Source organism: Mastigoproctus giganteus, chromosome 4 (assembly GCF_048544385.1).
Source record: "Mastigoproctus giganteus isolate SK-2022 chromosome 4, ASM4854438v1, whole genome shotgun sequence".
Taxonomy (NCBI): domain Eukaryota; kingdom Metazoa; phylum Arthropoda; class Arachnida; order Uropygi; family Thelyphonidae; genus Mastigoproctus; species Mastigoproctus giganteus.
Genome location: NC_143578.1, coordinates 34,658,178 through 34,676,613, shown reverse-complemented (window position 1 = coordinate 34,676,613; position 18,436 = coordinate 34,658,178). Strand labels below are relative to the sequence as shown.

The window sequence follows — 18,436 nt, the reverse complement described above, 5'->3', positions numbered from 1 at the left end:
CATCTGGCTTCTAGGGCCTTTTAATATTGACTCTGTTGCACATGTGAAGCACAGCTTAATCATCACTAAAAATAAGTATCCCAGAAAGACTTATTTCTTTCCAGCAACTTTGTGTTGTAGCAGAATGTGTAATATTCTTTATTTATCAAACAATAGCCTTGCAAGAACTGAAATTTTTAGCTCTTTCAGCAAGATGTTTGCAAAGTATTTTCCATACTATCTGTTCTGATTTTATATAATTTTTGTCTCCCCTCTTTGCACTTAATAAAAAAAACCTTTACAAATACATTGCACAAATTCATAAGTACAGCACAGTGCAGAATAACTTCTGAGATATGTACAATACTGAAAATCAAATATAATTTTTCACTTTATTATGATGAAATTACATCAGTTTAATAAAAAAAATTTCCTAAAGTATTCACTTCATTTATAATCAATATATAACAAAATCGCAATCCCTTCTCAGCTGCAAATATTCAGCTATTCATTTTATAAAATATGAAATACATTATAATAAAAGAAACCCATGTAAAGTTATTTAGGGATTTTATTTTATTTTTTTTTTTGGTATTAATTACATTTGATGATATTGATATAAGTCAAATTGAACTTTATAATCAGTTGAGCATTTCAGAACTTAAAACTATTCTGAAGCAATGAATTCTGAGATAAGTGGTAACTGCTGAAAGTTATTATTACACACCTAGTTAACAAGTACAGAAATGTTACAGCAAAAAAAAAAAAAAAAAAAAAATTGGTATTTAAGTCATACAGAAAACAAAACAAAATTTATAACATCTATACTAAAAAGTAAACATTTACTCTGTGCAATAAAATCCCATGTTTATATAATGCTGGGCTAAATTCATTACAGAAAAATGGAAATTGATGGTTAATTTATTCTAAGAATTTAATAAAAAAAAAAAAAATAAAAATAAAAAATTCTGTTTTACACTCCAGAATGATCACTAGGTCAGAGGAGCTCCCAGTAATCATTCTGACAAAGAATAACAGTTAACTGTATTTAGCAGTCACATGACCTTTGAATCATGATAAACTCAAATACATATACTATTTCATTCACCAGCTTATCCAATCAGTTGTCAGGCCTCCAAAATTTGTACAGATACAGCATAGCTTCAGGCTGTACAAAGTACTGAGAATATTAAGTTTGTTGCAATGTACATTGATCTTATACTGAATAGGCACTTTACCAGGAGTTGCCACTGTATGACACTATGCATCTTAAAAAAAGCACTACTCCAATGGAGAAATATACTACTATTTGGCTATTTCTGGAACCTTATCAGTTGAGAAGTAGGCACTAGAGACTGAGGCTATGCCGTACCTCTACAATTAGGTTTTATAGTTCACATAGCAGGAGGCCTTTGTCCTAAGTTCAATAGGCTTCTTTCCATCATAATAATACAGAATTCTATATATCAGTGTTTCCCAACCACTTTAATAAATACCACATAAAATTCAAGAAATTTCTTGTGCTCATCTAAAAACCATACAACCTATACTGGTGTCCAACCTTTTTTTTTTTTTGGAATAACTAATTTCTGATGATAATTTGATGATTTATCAATAAAATTTAAAATTTATTTAATAATGTGTTATCTCCATAACACATATTGTGCTAAATAAATATTTATTTAACACAAAAATATTAAACCTATCTAACTAAAGGTAGCCACAACCAAACTTTTATTTAACATGAAATGCTAAACTGAAACATGCGAGGGAAAATCACTAATATACAACTATACTTCATGATTTCAAATTCAGAACATCTGATATATTCATTACAACCTCTCCCACTTTGAAACTTATTTTATACTTTTTTCGTTGTGTAGAGTATTAAAAAAAAATTTTTTTTTTTAAATATGCAACAAAAATGCATCAAAAACAAGCAAAACATAATTTTCTTTTAAGAGGAAGGTTGCATACCAGTATACTGAGAAACTTTTTCTCAGTGTCCACTTCTTCGACACTGAGATAAAGTAGTACTAGAAAGATGTCTGTAATCAATTCACAAAGGAGGTTAGGAAAGCAAAGGCAGATTACAAGAAATCTTTGGCAAAGAATGCAAAGAGAAACAGCAAAGACTTCTTTACTTATTTAAACTGTAGAAGGAAGTGGTTGAATCAGTTTGGTCCACTTGATATCGATGGTTTGATTGTTGATGATTCTGCTCTGGTAGCTGATGAGCGAGTATATGATGAGAGCCTTGTCAATCAATTTGGCCATGGAGATTTTGTGCAAGGCTCAAGGGGTAGAATTTTTCTCAGCCTAGTCTGGGCTTGTCATCAGGAGAGACGGCTTCTACAGGGATGGGATACACTTAAATAGAAAGGGTGCAAGAATATTTGCTGATGCTATTGAAGCAGTGTTAGGTGGGTCGGAAAACTGCTAGCTTGGGGGGGGAATACGCGGACTAATAGATTAACAGTAGTCGCTGGCAGAGGTGAAAGTGATTCTTGCACTGCTTCTATTGGAATGAGCAGCAGCCTGGAAAACAAGGTGCAAGGAATTTCCGAGACTTCTGGGAGTCATTGCGGAACAAGTAAATACATGGGCTGTGTTGGGTAGCTAAGAATAGGAACAGGTGCATGTATACCTGCGTGTCCACCAATGATAGGAGTTTGGTAAATAAATTTAATGAATTTGAGGTGTTGGTCAAAATATCAAAAGCAGATATTGTTGGGATATCAGAGATGTGGTGTCACAGATATAAGGAATGCAGAACTGGAATTTGGAGAGTATGATGTGTACAGGAAGGATAGACAGGATAGGAATGGAGGAGGGGTTATGCTATTAGTTAAGAAACACAAAATCCAAGGAAGTACAGCCAGTCGACATGGCTAGACAGTGCAGTGTCAAGTCAGTTTGGTGTGACATAAGCACTGGGAGAGCAAAATTGAGAGTAGGAGAGTGTTATAGGCCTAATGACTCTGATGAGTATAATAAACAACTATACAGAGAAATGGAGTGGGCCAGTAAATCAAAGTGTCTTATAATGGGGGATTTTAATTTCCCAGAGATTGACTGGAATTTGTGGGTTGGTAACTCACACACTAGCAAGGCTTTTGTGGATTTATTGAATGACTATTTTCCATAGGAGTATGTTCAGGAGGCAACTAGAGGGAGTAATACTCTTGATCTGATTATCAGTAGTGATTCTTCACTACTGATAATAAGATCAAGAGTATTACTCCCATTAAGAATCTGCAGAAAAAGATCACTAGGTGGCAGAGATCACAGTGCTGAAGTGGGATTTACTCAAAGAGGTAACTACCATCAGGGGTAAAGGGAAGGGTTTTTGCTTTTGTAAATGTGACTACGGTCTGAGACAGTATTTAAATTCTGCCCAGTGGGACCAACTGATGATGTGAATAACAGCAAATTTTAATCTTGGAAGCTTCTGGGCTTTTCATACTAACTAAGAAATACTGTTTAAGGTTTAGGCCTAAATGGATGTCAGATATACTGTACTAATGAGACATGTGCCAGAGAAGAAAAATGCATGAGATACATATAAATTAACAGATGACATGGAAGCCTATGATAGATATAAGCTAGTCTGTAACCAAGTCACAAAGGAGGTTAGGCAGGCAAAGGCAGATTATGAGAAATCTTTGGCAAAGGATGCAAAGAAAAACAGCAGAGCATTCTTTACTTATGTAAACTCTAGAAGGAAGGGGATGAATCAGATTGGTCCACTTGATATCAATGGTTCAACTGTTGATGATCCTGCTCAAGCAGCTAAGAAACTAAATGAATATTTTGCATCTACATTCACACATGAGGAGTTATTCAGGGAGAGGAAAGCCAGAGGTGAATTAAACTCTGGCAATGAGCTAGATGATTTTGTAATAACTGAGAGCAAAGTAGTGAAGAAATTGTTGAAGATAAACATAAGAAAGGCACCTGGGATGGATGGGATCTATCAAGTTATATTAAAGGAGGCAACAAAGGAAGAAAGCAAACCCTTAGCCATAATTATGAGAGCTTCTTTGGGGAGGTACCCATGGACTGGAGATGTGCAAATGTGACCCCAATTCACAAAGGAGAATCAAAGGGCAACACAAGTAATTACAGACCTGTTAGTTTAACTTCTGTTCTGGGTAAAATAATGGAGTCACTGATTAAAGATGCATTGATGGATCATCTAGACAAGACTGCAGCAATAATTCAGACACAGCATGGGTGTGTTAAGGGGAAGTCTTCTCTGACCAATTTGATTGGATATTATGATGTGGTCACAAAGGAACTGGATGCAAAGAATAATTCTGATATCATATATTTGGATCTTAGAAAGGCTTTTGCTTCTGTTGCACATGGAAGGCTGCTGCACAAATTGGAGCAGTGTGGCAATGGAGGCAAATTGCCGCTATGGATAAAGGGATGGTTGAGTGGGAGAAGACAGAGAGTCGTAATCAATGAACACTGCTCTTTGTGAACTAATGTTATTAGTAGAATCCCCCAGGGTTCAGTGTTGGGTCCATTGTTGTTTTCTGTATTTATTAATGATACTGATGATGGTATATCAGGCTTAATGTCCAAGTTTGCAGATGATACGAAGGTCGGCAGGGTTGTTAATGACACTAATGACAGTACACTGATGCAACAGGATCTAGAAAAGTTGAGCAGATGAGCTGAGAGGTGGCAACTGAAGTTTAACATTGGCAAATGTAAAGTACTGCATATGGGAAGCAGTAACCCTAGAGTAATGTATCAACTGTGGTCTGTCTACTACACTGACAGTTGTAGAGAATGAAAAGGATTGGGGGTAATTATGCAGGCATATATGAAGTTTTCTGAGCAGTGCAGATGGTCTGCAAGAGTAGCCCACGGTGTCAATGATATACAGGAATTTTTCTAGCAGGGATAAGGAGGTGATTATCCTCTTGTATAAGGCAATGGTCAGGCTACACCTTGAGTACTGTATACAGGTCTGGAGGCCTCATTTTAAAAAGGATGAAGAGCTGCTGGAACAAGTACAGAGAAGGGCAACAAGATTAGCTCTTACAAAGAAAGGCTTACGTTTTGCAAATTACAGTGTCTGGAGACTAGACACCTGCGAGGTGATCTGATCGAGTTGTATAAGGCCTTGAGATTGGTGAGGGGAACAAAGGGTTGCTCTTACATTTGAGCAACAACAAAAGCGTGTGGAAATTTGTGAGCAACACGTTGCAAAAACAGAAGTGGATTACGGATTTTTTATCACTCATTATTACCTGCAATGAACCATGATTAGACATTACAATCCAAAATAAAAACAGTAATCATATGATTGGAAACAAAGATTCATATCCGCTGAAAAAACTCCTATACTCTCCTTTCTGAAGGAAAGTTTATGTCAATTCTTTATGATACTTAGAGCATCACACTACAGCAATGAGTGCTCCATACCAAATGGCAGGCAACCAGTGATTATTATTTGCAAGTGCTACTGATATCACTTTGTGCTTAACCAGAAGCAGCATTGCCCAGTTTTGTAATACTGATATTGTGCAGCCTGACAAGCCCAAATTTTAATTTTAATATTTGTAAAAGTATTCAGTTTTTTGAATTGTGCTTGGAGCATCTAGAGCTTGATCTTTTGCCAGTAGATTGCATTGCATTTTAATTTTATTTCTTAATTTTTTTTTAATAATTGAAAATCTTGCAAATGTTTTTTGGCCATCAAAAATACTTAATTTTTAATAAAAAAAAAATTAGTTCATTGACTATACTTAAATTTTCAGAGGTGTTGGTAACACAAAATTGCAATGTGAAACAATCTCTGCCAATAAGTTTATGAGGCCATTAATTGCATAAAACTTCAAGGCATTATCTCCAACACAACAAATTAAACCAATATTTATACAAAACACACTTTGAAATTAATTTATTTCTAAAAAAAAAGAAAGAATAAATTTCTGTTAATTCTGCCTGTGTATGTAACGAATATTATAAATATAAAATAGTAACATGAAATTATTCTTGTAAGTTCTTGTAACCTTCACTACATGAAAATTCTGCACAACTGAAATATAAAATAAAGAATGGTGCTTCACCATTCTTGTAATAATTTTTATTTTCCTTAGGAATAGCATTATTTGCATATTACCATCTGTATGTGTATTGTTAGTAAGAAATGTCACTTGCAAATTGATGCCTGCTGAATTCATTAGGAAGAAAAACAAAATCACCATGGACCATCGTATAGTATTCCAGCTAATATCATACATAGCACACAACTTATGTCAAAAGCCCCTCCCCTTTCATAGAGTTGTAAAATGTGACAATCTGTGGCTGTTGAAGCATTAATTTTACTGCCACATGTCATTAACATGTCACTAAATTTTACATGTCAGAATAGCTGTCTGGATTTCTTTTTTAGTAATGCAGAATGCTACTGTGACACCTTCCTGGAATGCAAATACACTGGGGTTGGCTGATTTAGTGTTCATGGCTACAAACTCTTATGAAAATTGAGAGTTTGTTTTATGATAAAAAGTTGTGCTTCAGTACACAACACACTGTACTTGGCTGGACGCAATGAAGTAATGTAAATGATATCGCATAGCCTCAATAGTACCCTCTCAGCTTACGTAAAGTGAATAACAATGTAAATCTACAAAAAATGAACACATAAAAGACCTCCTGGCTGTAGGATGTGCAGGGATGGAGCATATGCAGTAAATTGAATAATAATAATAAAAACATTATTAAAAAAGTACAAAATGTAACAATTACTAATCCTCAATAAATAAATCAGCAGGATTAAATATTTTTATGCAGGACCTGTCAAGAAATGCAATACTATGGCAGGGTTAATGGATTCAATTTGAAAAAAATGTCAGAGGTGTTGAATAAACTGTGTTTTATGCTGCAAGATAATGCTACACCACAAGTTGCACATGTGACACTAATGGCCATCAAAGGGTGCAGCACTACAACATCAGCCTAAAGTTCAGTTCTTGCACTAACTCATAATAAAAAATAGGGAGTATAAAACATATAAATGTTTTATATAAAATATAAACTGAATATAAAACATGCAATTTTATTAATGAAGCATTTTCTCTTTCATTATAATTGCAACTAAGCTTTTGATCTTTTTTCGCTTTAACTGTTTTCTATTCTGCAACTATCTTTCCTCAATTTGAATTTATGCTCCCTCAGGTGTGTAATTTGAGCAAGAGAAAGAATTCCACCAGCATTGAGCTTGCTCAAACCATTCAAGACCTTATACACCTCAATCAGATCACCTCGCAGGTGCCTAGTCTCCAGATGCAGCAATTTGCAGAACTTAAGCCTTTCTTGGTAACAGCAACCCTTGTTACCCTCACCAATCTCATTGCCCTTCTCTGCATTCATTCTAGTAGCTCTACATCCTTCCTAAAATGAGGCCTCTATACTTGTATGCAGTACTCAAAGTGCCTTATACAAAGGGATAATCACTTCCTTATCCCTGCTAGCAAAATTCCTGTATATCATTGACAAGACTCCATGAGTTTCTCTGGCAGCTTGTCTGCACTGCTCAGAAAACCACTCAACCACTGCCGGCTGAAGGAAAACCTCCACACATCGATCCTGCAACTATCCTTCCTCAATTTGAATTTATGCCCCCTCATGTGTGTAGTTTCAGCAAGAGGAAAAGTGTCATATGCACTGAGCTTGCTCAATCCATTTCAGCAGTTCACCCCACCCCCAAATGTGAAGTTCTTTAAATATATTATCCAGCTTGGTTTGGTTTAAGTTTTATTGGTACATTAGCAACTAAGGCCAGATCCATATTAACAAGCTGCTGCTGCTACCACTACTTAAATGGCAAAACCATTAAATAATGCTTTTCTATCCCTCCGTGTTTCAAATTCTGGCAATGCTACCATCAATTCACTTAATGATGTGCTACTACTTATGTGAATAACAGTAGTGGTATAAAAGAGAGTTAATTATGACTATTATGTGAAATATGCAATTTATTTTGGCTTTAATCATGTCTTTAAATGAGACATTTAAAGACATCTTTTCAAGCGATAGCCATAAAAAAATAAACTATTCTAAAGCTTTATACACCAGAATAAATAATTTTTAATAAATGAGTTTTGTGTTACAAAACCCATTACCAGGTTCTCATTCACATGCATAATGAGTAAAAACAAGAATTGCAAATTTGTCTTTCTCAAACTGCTGATGTCATGTCGTAAGAGGTGCAGCTAATCCAGTCTAGCATTCTCACAGCTAACTGTTCTCCACCATCTCCCCGCCCCCGCACACACCATTAATACCTACTTAATTTTATTGTTGAAAAGCCCACTCCCTATGTCCTCTATGTTTCTCCCCTTATTTCTGTCTAAAGAAACCTTACTAAATTTCAAGATATAAAGAGCTTCTTTTATCTTTCTTTTTACACTTTCTTCCTCTATTATGGAAAATTTCCTATCACTATATGCCTGACTGCACTCCAGCACATGCTCTGCCAAATTAAGTTCTTTGGTAGTCCCTTTAGTCATAAGTCTGTTGTCTTTGTCCACTACTATTCTGAAATATTTGTCTATGAACATTTTAAATCTCCTTACCATCCGGCCTATGCATATCAATGAATCAAATTATAACATTATAGAAAAAATAAAAAATCACAGGTTAGGAAGGTGTGTTGCAAAATAATAAGATATTACCTAACAGAAACCTTATATCTTCAAATTAGCATTAAAACCATGTTACTTTAAGTTCAAAGATAAAATATACACACAAAAAAGATAGGCCCCAGCACAAGGAACCAGTTATCACCAATCTGACAAGACACTCTAAGGCCTTCCCTATGGGCCCATTTTGTAGATGATGTATTCATAATTTGCTAACATGAACAGGAAGAATTACTTAAATTCAAAGAATATCTACGCTGCATTCATCACACAATTAAGTTTAAGATTGAAGCCAATAACAAATTGCCTGTCTTGAACATCCTAAGTGACCAAAGAGAAAAATACGCTATGTTTGCAGGTGTGCAGGAAGCCAACAAATTCAGGCTGATGGATGAACTATGCATCTAATCATCCACAAAAAATGGAAACAGGCATTAACAGAACTTTAATGAGCAGATTTTCCAAAATTCATGATAACAAAAAAAAAAAAAAAAATCACAGATGAAATCAGCACTATTAAAGGATTATTATTAAATAGCAGGTACTTAAGGCAGTTAATCAACAAAGCCATTGAAAAACATTCCAACATAAACAACACAACACAGAATATGGATTAGAAATGGGCAGTAACGATTCCAATTTTTTTTTTTTTTTAATTGAAAAGTATGTAAAAGGCACTGGTGGAAAAAAAAAAAAAAAATCTATAAAAAGTAGTTTTCAGGTGACCTTTAAGCTGATTAAATAAGATGGAGAGTTTGTTTAAAGATCCAACACCAGATTATTACAGAAGATAATATACAAAAATAAATGTAAATGCAGTAAGATATACATGGGAATTATGGGAAGAGAATTTGAAATATGCGCACAACATGGCTAATGGAAACCAAAGAATCTGAATTGGCAGACCGTATGCGGGAAGGGAACTTTGTGGTGATGGGTTGTGGGGGAAGAGACTTTGAAAAACGAAAAATAAGAGAAGCTTTTATGTCAATAAATTCAACCAGGTTACTTTAAACAGAACAAGGAAATAAACGTAGAAAGAGCTATGGGATGGGATTTTCAACAAAAAATTAGGTAGGGATTAATAGAGTTAGAGGGGGGTAGCAGAGAACAACACGCTGTGACAATGCTAGACATTGGATTATTATTAGTAGTAGTAGCCATATGGTGCAAGGAAACCTGAGACTTTTGCTACACCAGCCCAAAGAAAAAAAAATTTTTTCTAAGTTACCTCTGAGAGAGAGAGACAGAGAGAAGGGAATCATCAAGAAAGAGAAGAATGATATCCAGCTCACGACCCTGGGTGTGCCAAGCCCATACTCACCAGATGTGATGTGAGCCCTTGGGGCTGGTTATTTTCATTAAAATGATAGCTAAAGTGCCATGGACTTCACTTCCTATTCAGTAAAGGTCTCTGTCCTAACTGATTAGAGAGACTTCTTACAACATATTAGCAGTCTGAGGTAAAATTTGCAATCCAGGAAGGGGGAAATCATATCGTTTCATCCATGGTAAAATATTCAACACTCAATGAATTATTTTAATGAATTTCAGCAGAAAGCAGTTCTGTATGTTTTACTTTGATTAGTTATCAGGGTTAAAATATGATCCAACTAACCGAAATCAATTCGTCTGTCTGATTGTGGGCGGGCGAGCACATCTGCAAGTCACCACACCCATTTAAGTGGTGAATAATCTGGTACAGTGCTAGTCAAATCATAATAATAAACTTAATTCCTACTGCTATTCTTAAATATGGTTGGGTTGTTTTAGATCAGTGGTTTTCAACCTTTTTTTATTTTGTGGCATCCCTACTCAATTTTCTGCCTGTTAGATCCGATTCTATGTGTATGTGCGTGTGTGTAATATTAAAAAAATATGTTATATGATAGTTATTACAATAATACAAATTATATATATAGTATATAATAATATTATTCTTTTTATAGAGGTACTAAGTAAACATCAATTATAGATCACCACAAAATTAAAAAGATACTGTACACCTTTTTATAATGAAATAAACATATACATTTTAAAAAATAATAAGTTTAAGTAACTTAAACCCAAATTACGTGGCACCCCGGTTGAAAACCACTGTTTTAGATAAACACCAAGGTAATTAAATGCTTCGTAACAAAAGTTTAACACTACCCTCTTGCCAATTATTACGTAGCCAAATACTTCCGTTACATTTATTTATTTTTGTAAAAAAAAACTATTGCGTAACATTCATGCGCCCCTCTCCTAGAGGCATCGTGAATTCAAGGCCAAGAAGCGCCAACATAATACGTTTGTAAATTAGGTGTAGTCTAGGTCAACCTGCATTCTTTGCAGGATGAAAAACCACACACCTCCACCTGGGACCAAATCAGCTACCCCTTGAAAAATCCTATAGCGGTTCTTGCTACTAGAAACGGGTACACCAGACATTTCCAGAAACGAGGTAACTGGCGGCCAACAGCAGAGTGGCTATGATATAGAGTAATAAAACTTGAAATAATCTTATTATAAGAATTATAATTATTCTTATAATAAAATTATTCACAGCCTGATAATTAGTATGAGCATTAAAATAGCACAAGGATGCAAAGAAATAGACCCAGCTTGCATCTGTCAAAAACTTATTTTAAAAAAATTTATATATTTTTAAAAATACTTTAAAAGATTGTATAATTTTTAAAAAATTATATCGTTCTAACATAGGAGCACTAACAGCAACTGCAAGGCTGTTAGTTTTCCCGCTTCCTAATTTCCTTTTATTTCATAAAGAAAACTTGATGATGAAACAGATAGTTCAGCGTTGGGAGAGGGATAATTATCCTTCCCCAAAGATTATTCCAAGAGCATGCTATGCTTTATCATTATCGAACACTTTTCATATGCTGTTCCCACTCTTCCCCCGCCCATAAATTAAGCTGGATCCGCCCTTGCATGATGTGCAAGAAAGCATTTTCGGCTTACGCCTCAGTGAAGTCAAATTACCCCAACAAGTCTGATACTGAGCCAGATTTGAGACTATTTTAACTCCCTTCTATTGAGACGAATTAAAGCAATGTATTCTTCAAAACGAACTCGGATACCTCATTAGTTTCAGTTGAGTGTTTTTTTTTATGTTCCCAGAATCCTTGAAACATAAAAAATAATAATACTAAAATGTTTTCAATCAATTCAATAATTAATTTTATTTTAAAGCTTTACTAACAGCCAAAGGGGTTAAACAATAAAAAAAAAAAAATAAGCGAACCACAGCTCTCAAAACATTTATTAACCGATAGTACACGTTTGGAGCCAAGTATAATATTATGAAATAACAGAACAAGTAGGTCTATTTATACCACATCTTATCACTTTAATTTTTCCCTGTCAGGTCATGTTGACTACTTAGCACACAGTTCGTAAAAACACTGCAATGGTGAAACAATCATTCCCGTAGTCCACGAACACCTAAGAGGAAGGAGAATGGCCAAAACAAGTTCTTTTTGATGAGAATGGATAAGTCCTGTCTGTTGTGAAGCTACATACGCTTTACTTCAGTGCATTATTTAGATGACTAGCATACTTTACGAATTTTTGTAATTAATAGATGACAGAGCTGCAATGGCTCAATACGTTCTACATCAATTAGTTAAGAAAGTGAGGAATTACCTCTATGGTGTCTTGTAGAACACTTCTCTGTGTTCTACAAGACATCAAAAAACTTTTGTTGTCTTGTAAAAATCATCAAAATAAAAATTTACGAATTTTTATAATTAAAGTATGTTGGTTGGTACGCAATATGTTTGAAGGAGACCAGTAGATAATTAACTTTACGCCTCTGCTGCTGCATCAGCAGTTTCACCTGTTCAATGACATAATCATAATTCGAGCATTTACCATGTCAACAAATATGACTCCATTCGCATTGTATCAGCTATTTTAAGGAATATTTAATAAAACAATGAAATCGTAACACGAATTTATTATAAATCACACAGATTTCTTCTCCTAGCATGATGTCATTTGTGGAAAAATAATTCTGCTAAAAATAAAAATGGCAAAAAAATAAAATAACAGAATCGAGAAAATATTACAGCCCGCCATCTACACGAAAATTTTAAAATGGCGAATAAGGAAAAAATATAAAAATATGTACACATACACACAAATGTGGAAAATATTGTTCATACTCTCTTCATATATATCTGCAATTGCACCATTACTTTCAAGAGACGGCTTTTATTTCAAAAAATAAAATAAATTAAATAAAAAAACAGGCGAAATGTTCAAATGTCTGCTTTCCTGAACTGCTACTTTTCAGTATTTCATCACTGAATACACCTGAACGGTATTAGCATGAGATGAATATACGGTTATGTTCAGTCCCACTGTACACGCTAAAAAGAGTTGCAAGGTGTACACAATTCAGTGTTATGCGTACAAATTTGAATACCTTTAAAAGAGCCGTAGTACATATCCATTTATACCATTACTGAGATGAACGGGGTTAGCATGAGATGAATATACGGTTAGATTCAGTCCCACTGTACACGCTAAAAAAGTTGCAAGGTGTACACAATTCAGCTTTATGCATACAATTTGAATACCCTTGAAAGAGCCGTAGTACGCATCCATTTATATCACTACTAAGATGAAAATGCGTAGGTTAGCTTCATATTTTTCGCAACAGCATTTGTTTCAGAACAGGCAAGTATCAGTCTACCGTGACGTTCCGTCTCCCTCTACTAGGCGTAGCCCTAGTTGACCCTACTCTGTCGGCGACGGGGCCTCAGTGTACACGTACTAAATATGGCGCACCTAAGCCTACAGATCTCGTCAGGTAAACAGTGTTGAAATAATAAGGAAAAATTAATAAAAAAATTTAAATATCTTTTTCTTACCTTTAAGAGTGAAGATCTGAATTTAAAAAAAAGATCAGGGTTCCCTTGGATACAAAACCAAGAACAAAATATAGCTGCACCGAATAAATTTTTCCACACCACAACACCAAAACAGGCCACACTGACACCCCACGTCTTGCACGTTTGGGAATGACGGAGATACGGAACCTCAGCACACAAACATTCTACTACCGGTGTACCAATGCGCCCGTGTACAAATGTACTACGGCCATAAAAACAAAAGTAGTTGGGTATTACACGAAAATAACCATCTATATATATAAGGATTAGACGTTTATATTTATAATTAAGTTACCATACATTTTTTTCTTTCATTTATGCTGCACTATTTTCTTGAACACCGCATCTTAAGCACACAGAACTAGCTCCCTTCGCCACTCCCACTCTCAAGCACCGCAGTGTTGTAACGTAGTGTACAATTTAAATGGTACGGCTCAGTGAACCTAACACTTAAAAGTTCACCAACTTTGAAAAGTATGGTCGAAATAGTACTGATAATGAAAATGTTGAGCATCAATGAAGAATAGGGGTGCCCTGTATTTTTCTTATTCCAAAAGATAAGGTTTATTGCAGAAGCAGAGCCGGACCAAGGTATATTAGCAGCACCCCGGGCAGAAAGATTTTTCGGCGCCCTTTACTAAGGATATATATTTTTTTTCGGCTCATTGTTCGCTTTTGGCACCCCGGGCAAGGGCCCTGCTGGCCAGTACCTTAATCTAGCACTGTGCAGAAGTAAGCATATCGCTTTTTGTATACCAATTATACAAAAGTGATATATTTTGTTTAAATACAACTTGCGTGAGAATGCAAATTCTCACGTTGAGATTAATATAAACAGTAATTGCAATAATGAATAAAAGAAAAAAACAAAGTAACGTTTTATTTGATGAGAGAATGGGTGAGGAATGTTATGTGTTATAGTTGTTTTTAGTTAACCACTTATTTCAGTGTACAAATCCGGGAGAGCAGCTTACAAAGTAACCAAATTCATTTTTATTTTATAGGGTTTAAGCCTATTTGCGAGAAAAGTTGGAAAAGTTCTAGAAATAGGCTTTGCCCTCTGAAGATGCGAAGCTGTTGCAACGAGTTCCCCCGAAATAAATAGCATTCCCGTATTTCTCATACGGAGTGCTGTTATTTGAAGAACTCGTTGCCATAGTAACCCGTTGCTATCGCAACGAATGAACACTAATTTGTGTGGACAGTTCACTGCAAGAGTATCGCAAAATTTTGAAAGGCCAAAGCCTACTTTTAAGTTTTAGACCTCTGAGGAAAGTTTGCGACTTATAAGTCTTTACTTTTTTTTTTTTTTTTTTAATATTAGAACGGAATACACTTAATTCAATGAGCGTATCCTCTGTTGTTTTTCTCTTCCAGGCATCGGGGGGTAGTGTATCATGCCCGTAAATTTCCTATGCTTGAAAGACCTATTTGTGGGAAGAAAACCCCTGCATGCACACTCCCCCGAAAATAGTTAAATCAGTCCAGAGTTCAGCGCTTCTAGTTTTTAGTGTACTATTTTGTATTTATTTTTTAAATTTATTATTATTATTATTATTATTATTATTATTTTAAAATCTTATCCTCGATCAACCCTCTGTAGGGACCCATGTATGGTTATATCCAGCATTTTGTCTGAGGCCCTTTACTCAGTCTTTCTTGATCATGCTTCAAGTTTATTAGCGCTTAATTTAATTTATTTATTATTGTTTTAAATAAGTTCCGTCTCATAAATATAATTATTTTAGCTCAGCCATTATGAACAGAAAATACAGGAGAGGGCTCTTTTGGGCATATTCGATGTCCAGATCTGAATTTACTAAGAGGAAAGCATTTGGGAAAAAAAAAAAAAGTGCCAGCTCAACTCATATTTGTGAAAATCTTATGGCATAGGATTGTTTATTTGTTGTAGTGAGAGATTAAGTATGCACTTTTATTACTTACGCTTGTTCTATCTTTTCTTCTTTGTATGAGGTTTATTAACTTTAGGGGCCATAGTGAGGGGATTTATAATTTAAAATAAATGTAAAACAGAGGTATAATCCGTGATATCGGTAAAGAATTCACTTCCAAAATGGCGAACTTGGCACTGCAAAACATTTCCTCTGTATGTAAACATTCGCTCTCAATTTGCCGTTAGCTGGAATGTTCCCTTATTTCGACAGTCTACTATATTTTGTCTGTAAATGTGTTCTGTGGTCGATTTACTGTCTGCTGGACAAAAAACCCGAGTTTCCGGGAAGAAAACCATGCTACCTTCGTCTGAGACCGACTATATCAGCCAGATTGTGAAAAAGGCCCATAATTCCTCGCGTCATCGACTGGATTCGAACTCAGGTCTTTTCTGTCCAGCGTGTGTGTGTGTGTGTGTGTGTGTGTAGGACGGCTTCTACCAACTACATCGTTTTGGAGAGGACAGCTGCAGTGGCTCCTTATACTTTCATGGGCTCAAGGCAAAATGGAATTTGGAGACCCCATCTCTACCTTCATGAGGCCCAAGGCACATTGGAATTTGAGGCCCCATCTTAATAAAAAACTTTCAATTTCATTTTATTGTTACAACAAAACAAACAAATTATATGACATAAGAACTAAATATAAAATTTTATCAAAAAAAACTTTGATAAAAGTTTAATTTTCAAATTAATCTTCAAGTAAAGTTGACCGTGGTAGGTAGAAAGTTAAGTTTACGATAAAAATCACTTAAAAAATATTAGTGAAAAACACAATTAGTTTTTGAAATAGTGATTTTGGTACCCCCTCTGATCGGGGGCCCCAGGCACATGTCTTTTTTTGCCTATAGGATAACGCGCCACTGTACGGTTGCCAGTACACCTGTTTATATGAGGCTAGGGCCAGGATATAAAACCTCCTCTGTATATGTCATATTTCTATGTTGCTTAAATTCACGTTTTGATCTTGTTTGGCATAATTTGTCATGTCTTTTAAACAAGATTCCATTTTATGATTTTTTTCCTTTTTTTTTTTTAGCACTGCGGGTGATAGTAGGTGGCTCTCTATCTTTTAACTTCTAATGCTGGTGTTCCCCAAGCTGAACCTCGGGGAAAACTAACTTTAGTTGAAAAGTTATTTATCTTTCTTTCTCCCATTATTTTCCTCCTTCTTTCTACATAAATGACCTTCTTCTACTGCCTGAAAATCCTATCAATAGTTTTTTCGGATGACAGCACACTACATTGTATTTCACCTTTCAGTTGGAGAAGCCTGCTCTGCACAAACAAGTTCACATTTTTGAATAACCACAGCCAATTCTTTACACGCCGATCTTCAGGTAATTCATGAATGAAACAAAGAAAAAAGATTAGCTTCATTTTTTTTTTTAACTCGGTCCTGTTATTTTTCGCAAGAAAGGCTGCTGCTCCCATCTTTGATAACACTATTAAGAAATACCCTCACTTATAATCTCTCTTAACATGAGTACTTCACAGATATTGCTTCCTCTGCATAAAAAGAAGAAAAATAACTAAATTTTCTTAATCTCATACAGCTTTCCTTTTCTTCTAAACAACACTCACTCTGTCAAATATCAAATCCGTCCTACCATGAAATATTGCTTCCACATCTAGGGTGGTGCCCCCTAAGCCTCTCCCAGACGCCTTTACTTCGATCAAAAGAGGGCACTCAGTTTAATTAAGGACCCGTCTCTTACGAAGTTTCTCCACTCTGTCCCGCAGACATTCAGCGTCTGCTACATGGTAGTTCTGTAGATATTTCCATGGGCACTATTCTTTCGATTTGGCATCTACTTTTATGGAATCCCGCCTCCCAATTTAGCCGAGGTGGTCTGTCTCGAGGGAGGGTTGCATGGTTTTTCTCCCGGAAAATCGAGTTTTTAGTCCAACAAACCGACCAAATACACTAATGTCTCATAGCTTTAGTGGCGTTGGAATTTAGCCGGTTGTTAGTAGATTTTAGGAGCACTAGCGACTAAGACCACATTGCTCCATATATAGTGTGTAAATTGCGTGTTCTGTGGTCGATTTGCTGTTTCCTGAACGACAAATCCGAGTTTCTTAGAGAAAAAAACTATGCTACCCTCTCCTTAGATCGACTAACTCAGCCACGTTTTGAAAAACGCCTAGAAAAATTTCTCACGTCATCTAAGGGAAGCGAACTCAGGTCTTTTCCACCTGGTGTGATCCCAGAGGGATCGCACCAGGTGGAAAAGATCCCTCGCTACCCACGAGGGATCTTTAGAACTTAACCCACATCTCATTTGGTATCTATAATTCCTCTACCGTCCTACCAAACCAATCCGAATACATGTCTTCTAGTTAACATCTATTCACTGTTCCAATTCCAACCTCGCATAACTTCCTTTGGCACAACCCTGCTTCGTGTATTTTTTTTTTTTTTTTTTTTGAAAATTACAATCTAGAGAAATTCAAGTCCAATGTCAAGAAGTATCTTCTCTCGTCCAGCCTTCAACCCGTACCGAAATACTATAGGTTCTTATTCGTTTCATGTTTGAGGTTATTATTAAAAAAAAAAAAAGAAATACAAATCATTTATAAATTAATTAAGTGTGCTTATAAACGATTATTCGGCTACTTCTCTGTCTCTCTCTCTCTTCAAAATTCAGAGGTGCAGCAGCTTCGAACTGTATGCAACCTGTTTCCCACACCTCCGCAAAAATCTAAAACAATCCCTTAATAATTTTGTGTATATACCGGTTTATTTAGGGAATATATCCTCACAGATCTTTGAATTCGAAAGTGTGCGTCACTACATCATACCAAAGATTTTCTTTGATCAAAAAAAAAAAAAAAAAAAAAAAATGCATTTTCATAAATAGACAGGCATATCCTAATAAAACGAGTAATCTTGAGTTTACTTTTCATGTTACGAAAGCAGTTGTTAATTAGTGCT

The 18,436-nt window shown here is 35.4% G+C and overlaps 1 protein-coding gene across 5 annotated transcripts in view; it reads right to left on the bottom strand.

The window, feature by feature from the left end:
• LOC150086618 (uncharacterized) overlaps positions 1–13,659 on the bottom strand; it is a 344,793-nt gene extending 331,134 nt beyond the window's left edge. For all 5 annotated transcript variants that reach the window (XR_016546895.1, XM_090372632.1, XM_090372628.1 and 2 more), the window contains exon 1: positions 13,526–13,659. The gene's annotated coding sequence lies outside the window, so the exon portion shown is untranslated. The remainder of the gene's footprint in view (positions 1–13,525) is intronic.
• Between the last annotated feature and the right edge of the window lie 4,777 nt (positions 13,660–18,436).